The sequence below is a fragment of the Octopus bimaculoides genome, chromosome 3, assembly GCF_001194135.2.
Source record: "Octopus bimaculoides isolate UCB-OBI-ISO-001 chromosome 3, ASM119413v2, whole genome shotgun sequence".
NCBI classification, from domain to species: Eukaryota; Metazoa; Mollusca; class Cephalopoda; order Octopoda; family Octopodidae; genus Octopus; species Octopus bimaculoides.
In genome coordinates, this window is record NC_068983.1 from 161635818 (window position 1) to 161641745 (window position 5928).

The 5928-nt window shown below is 34.4% G+C and overlaps 1 protein-coding gene across 1 annotated transcript in view; it reads left to right on the forward strand.

Moving 5' to 3' along the window:
• Positions 1 to 2361: 2361 nt before the first annotated feature.
• The window catches only part of LOC106867194 (E3 ubiquitin-protein ligase RNF217), a 21148-nt gene continuing 17581 nt past the window's right edge, over positions 2362 to 5928 (forward strand). The window contains exon 1 of the mRNA XM_014911996.2: positions 2362 to 3062. The gene's annotated coding sequence lies outside the window, so the exon portion shown is untranslated. The remainder of the gene's footprint in view (positions 3063 to 5928) is intronic.

Genomic DNA, 5928 nt, shown 5'->3' on the forward strand with positions numbered 1-5928 from the left:
GTGTGTGTGTGTGTGTGTGTGTGTGTGCGTGCGTGCGAGAGAGAAGTGGGGAGATATTAAATATTAAATTCTTTTCTTTCGTATAAGTATTCTGTACTACATTTTATACGTATGTCTGTGTGAAATTAAATATATTCTTTCCTTTTGAGAAAATCGGTGGCCACTCTGACGAGCAAATTGAGAAATGAGAAATGTCCGTCATGAGACTCCCTCCCTCCTTTTCGCATACAATAGCATAGAATGGATACGCTTACATTTATATACAGTTCATAGTTCATAATGAGACTTAATAATATTTAAATTTATTTCTGTTCTTCTTATTTACGCTGTGTTTTGCATAAACAGATACTGTTTAATTATTTTTTATAGTTTTATTGTGCCGAAGCCTTTCACAGCAGTTATATTTTAATCGTATAAACACAAACCATGTTATATAAAATACGTCCTATTTGTATAGCCACCAAATTCAAACAAAGCTATTACGAAAGTTGAGAATTAGTAATTAATCGTTTGTGGCAATCTTTCGGGGAAAGTATGTCAAAACTGAAAGCTTGTTAGTTTGTTTGGGGGTTTTTTTTGTTTTCCAGCTGAATCGTTTATGTTTATGTATTTTTGTGTGTGCGTATTTATGTGTTAACAAACACATACACAGGCGTGGCTGTGTGATAAGAAGCTTGCTCCCCAACCACATGGTTCCTGGTTCAGTTCCACCTTGGGCAAGAGTCTTCTACTACAGTCTCGGGCCGACCAAAAAGCCTCGTGAGTGGATTTGGTAGACGGAAACTGAAAGAAGCCCGTCGTATATATATATATATGTATATATTTATGTGTGTGTCTGTTTATGTCTGTGTTTGTACCCCCACCACCACCACCATTGCCTGACAACCGATGTAGGAGTGTTTACGTCTCCGTAACTTAGCGGTTCGGCAAAAGAGTCCGATAGAATAAGTACGGTAATTTTTCAGATTAACACCCGCACGATCTTCACTAGGGTGTTAGGGTTAGTTTTAGGGTTAGGGTTAGGGTTAGGGTTAGTGTTTAAGGTTAGGGTTAGGGTTACGGTTACGGTTAGGGACGGAATTCCCTAACCCAAACCCTAACCCTAAAACCCTAGCCCTAAAACGAACCCTAAAACTAACCCTAAAACCCTAACCCTAACACCCTAGTGAAGATCGTGCGGGTATTAATCTGAAAAATTACCATAAGTTCTAGGCTTATAAGTCGTGGGGTCGATCTGTTCGACTAAAAAATCCTTTAAGGCGGTACTCCAGCGTGGCCGCAGTCAAATGACTGAAACAAGTAAAAAAATATAAAGAATAAAAATACACACAAGCTGGTAAACACATACATATATTTACATGCGCAAATATACATAAACATAAGCGATTCATCTGAAAATAAAATAAAATACATAAAAAAAAAATTACGAAAATTGCTGAATAAATACTTGCAGTTTTGCTGTACCTTCTCCGAAAGACCGCGGTTTTTTTGTTTTTGTTTTATATATATAACAAAGTCCCCAACAAGGCGAGAAGCGACTTAGTGTAAGGGACAATGAAAAAGTGAAGACGAAAGGAATGGATTTACTTTAGACTTAAAAGAGTTCAGGTCATGAGAAAGAGGAAAACAATGAGAAAAAAGAATAGTGGAGAAGAATGATTTCTATAAAAAGTCATTTGTTAATTGTGAAACGTATTTATTTTGTTTACAATATTATAAATGAGTGAACTAGATTCTGGATTCAAATTCTGGTAGAAAGCCAGCAATTAATAGGAAGGAGTAATTCGATTATATTAACCCCAATACTCAACTGATTCCGAAAGGGTGAAAGGCAAAGTCGACCTCGGCGAAATGCGTGAAACAAATATTAAAAATGTTGTCATGTTTTGTGGTGCAGTAATGACTTGGAATTTGTCAAAATAAAATGATTAATCTCAAAATAATTATTTGCAAAGAAAGGTAACAATTTTAGAAATAAGTTGATAATTGTAAATTTTAAAAAACAGTTTATTAAAGATTTTTTTTTTCGAAACTTGGCGAAGAAAACATTAAAAATTTAGTTATATTTTATTTATGATCAAACTTACAAATATTGATTCTTTCTCTAAATGCGAAACTGTTTAACCCCGACTCTAAGGAAATTTAAGGTGAAAGGCCTTCCATCCATGGCTATCCCATCTTATGTTTGGACATAGTGAGTGCAGCTAGAAGTACACAATGTAACGGGTCCTTTTTAAGACGGAGAATAGGATTTTAAGAATATTTTGGCTGCTATTTTTAGAAATGTAAGCAGCTCCTATGTCCGTATAAAAACATGACTGAGACATCGAAGGTGTTGCTCCATAAAGGTCTTGATAAAAAAAAAAGAGAGAGAGGGAGATAGTTGCGTCAGACATGAATTTAGTCGTCGGCCACCACTTGGTCTCCTCTGTCTTTCCCTCATCGGTTATAATAAAAGTGTTCTGTGTCAGTTGTCTGATTAATAACAGTAAGTTCAGTTAGACGGAGGCTAAGTTTTGTTTCGTCCTCATAACTATTTGAAATATTGCAAATAATTACGTTCAAATAATCTACAACGCACACAAAAAAACAAAACAAGTTTCCTCGACCATTATTGTTTGTCTCTCAACAAGTTGGAAGTTTTACAGAATTGCAAAGCCAGGAATATATTTCTTTTCAATTAATTAACACATGATATGTGCGTGTGTATATATAAATATACATTATAACACTCGTTAACATTACTTTTTAATAACTCGGCGCACATTATTTTCCTACATCAAACACTCATTGTGATCTTACTTTTTAATTAGTCAGCACTTTCGTGGCTCCATTTATATAATTTAATTTCAAACTCTTTGTTGTGTAGACTTTTATTGCGGCCAAAGAAGAAGCAGAAATTGTGTTTGTTATGTTAAACTAAAAGTATCGATGGTCAGCAGTTTGACCAGACATTCAGCCACGAAAACTGTTGGTTGTTTCAGTTCAATTAATTCCTTTTGTTGGTCACCAATCCATTGTATGTGAGACGTTATTTCCTTGACCACCACTACTAAACTAAGGCAAGTAGATTTCCTTTCCTTTCCTCCACTAATTTCATCAAATAACTCTATAATAACACACGCATACAAAGGAGAAAAAGCAATTTAATTACTTATTTTAATTAATTTAATTAGTTATCAGTTGGGTTACTTCTTTCAGTTCTTTTGTGACGCCGTTAAATGACTGAAGAAAAAAAAAACTTTCTTTGTTTACTTTCTTTGTTAAATATTTTTGTCGACTTCGTTTGTATGACTGCTATATTATTTATGTTGTATTATCAGTAAAACACCGTTTAAAAGTGACATTTACCTTACATTTAATTGTTATTTACCTATTAATTCCTTTTATAAAGTGAACTGTATCGTTATACTGGACAGTCAAATGGTTAATGGTAGGGCATAACTACAGTTTGGGGCCATACAACTTCGTTTCTGCATAATTTTCTACAATATACGTATTATTTTTGTGAAATCTTACAGATATACGTTTTCGAGAGTGTAGGTTATAGTTATGTTCCTAAATTTTTAATTAAAAGATTTGGACGAATTTCGTATCGTTTTTTTTTTTACATCACGACCACTTCGCCTGGTTTTGTTGCTACCAATTTCAGTAACTTTTTGAAACATTAACAGTATAAAATCCTATATTGAAATGTCATTATAACCTACACACCCGAAAGTGTATTTCTGCAAAATTTCATTTAAAAATATGTACTTTTTAAGAGTTATTAGGAAACAAAGCAAGGTGAAGTGATTGATTTGAAACTCCTTAAAAAGAAATTATTTTAATGTCATTAATATAATCACAATCTATAGTTTCAAGAATGTATTGCTGCAAGATTTTATTTTAAGATATACAATCTTTAGAAAATGAGTCATCACAATATGGGTCACCAAACTGTAATTATGCCATTTATAATTTGGCTTATATATCCGATGACAAGGTGGATGACAGTTATTATGGGTTAGATATAACTGCTCACTTCTTGACTGTGCTATACCTATGGGTGAAGGGGTTCGAGACATATCGTTAATAAAAGGGAAGTCTTTTCTCGGTCAATACTCGAGTGTCAAAATAAAAATGAGACTAGGCAGACCTACTCTGCTCTCTCGATTTTGTTTCCTCGTAACTTCCAAGAAAAATATAAATTTTTTGATGACTTTCTTTACAAATAAATACACTTCAGGTGGTGTAGATGCTAATTACATCGAAATTTGTTGTGATGACTTTCCGAAAATCCACACGAGTCTGCTTTTTTTTCAGGAAAATGGGTAATTTGTGACATTTTCTACAAATACCTTTCAGAATGTGTAAATTACGATTATATCGGAATTTATTATGGAGGAAAAAAAATCGGAAGAAAGAAATTTGGTGGGTTCTTAGTCATTGCATTCTTACACACGTCACAAAATGAAACTTACAATTTCGAAAAACAAAATCGTGTCAGAATGTGTGCGCACTCACCATTTTCCTTTTACGTAAACGTAATTTACACACCTTGAAAGGTAATTGTAGAAAATTTCATTAAAAATACCTATTTTACTGATCTGAGGAAATAAAGCTGACTCGTGTGAACGAAACCCCTCTTTCCACCAACAGAATTTTTTTTTACAACAAATCTACAACTCTGAAGCGTTTTTTTTATTTTATTTTATTCTCTTACATGATTTCAGCCTTAAGGCTGTAGTCATGCTGGAGCACCATAGAAAATTTCATTTGAAAATATCCATTTGTCTGGTAGTGAAGTCTGGGTGGGGGCATGCGTGTAAGAGAGGGAATATTTTATTTGATGTATACTTCAAGATTCCTTCACTAATTTCAAAAATCAATTTATTTCTTATAAAACTTATTAAACGAATCTGGATATAAATTTTGGTAAATTTTGGCATACCTAGACAACTGCGCCTCATCGCCTGATTTTGTTTCCCCCTAACTTCTAGAAAATGGATATTTTTAATGAAATATTCTACAAATTCGCTCCAGATAGTGTAAATATACCCTCTTTTTATTATTTCACCTCTCAGTGATAATGTTAGATAGGGAAAATAAACTTTTATCTACTTGAAAGAAAACTAATTGCATTTCTTTGCCCTTTGATGTTTGCGAAATGAACAGCGAAATTCCTCAAAAGTGTCAGTCAGATGTGAAGTTTGGGTTACCCCGTATGTTCTTGGGACATCCCATATACAGGCTCTGAATTCTATAGGAATTAATTCAGTATTTCATGCTCCCACTTTTACCTTTCGTAATCTCTCCTTCTAGCAGCGTCACTCTGTTGTCTTTCAGTAACTAGAACACAACCATGTTGCCGAAGATACACCAGCACATTATCTATAGGAAATGTAGAGATAAACCTGTGTGTATGTGTGTGTATATATTTGTATGTGTGTGTATATATTTGTATGTGTGTGTATATATTTGTATGTGTGTGTGTATATTTGTATGTGTGTGTGTATATTTGTATGTGTGTGTGTGTATTTGTATGTGTGTGTATGTATTTGTATGTGTGTGTGTATTTGTGTGTGCGCGTGTATGTGTGTGTGTATTTCTATTGTGTGTGTGTATGTATTTGTATGTGTGTATGTATTTGTTTGTGTGTGTTTGTATTTGTGTGTTTGTATGTGTGTGTGTGTATTTGTACACGTGTGTATGTGTATTTTTCTGTGATTGTGTGTGTGTATATCTATGTATGTGTACCCTACCTCCCCCACCCACCCCCGTTCACACCTTCTATGCTCTCTCTCTTCCCTACTGAGGTAGCCATGTACCCTCTTCACCGCAAGATGTCTGTTTCTGATCCCTCCAGTCACATTCTAACCTCTCTTGCACAAAACCACCTTCCTCACTACTACTCCCCTCCCCCCCACTCGAGTGAGGCGTGGGGGG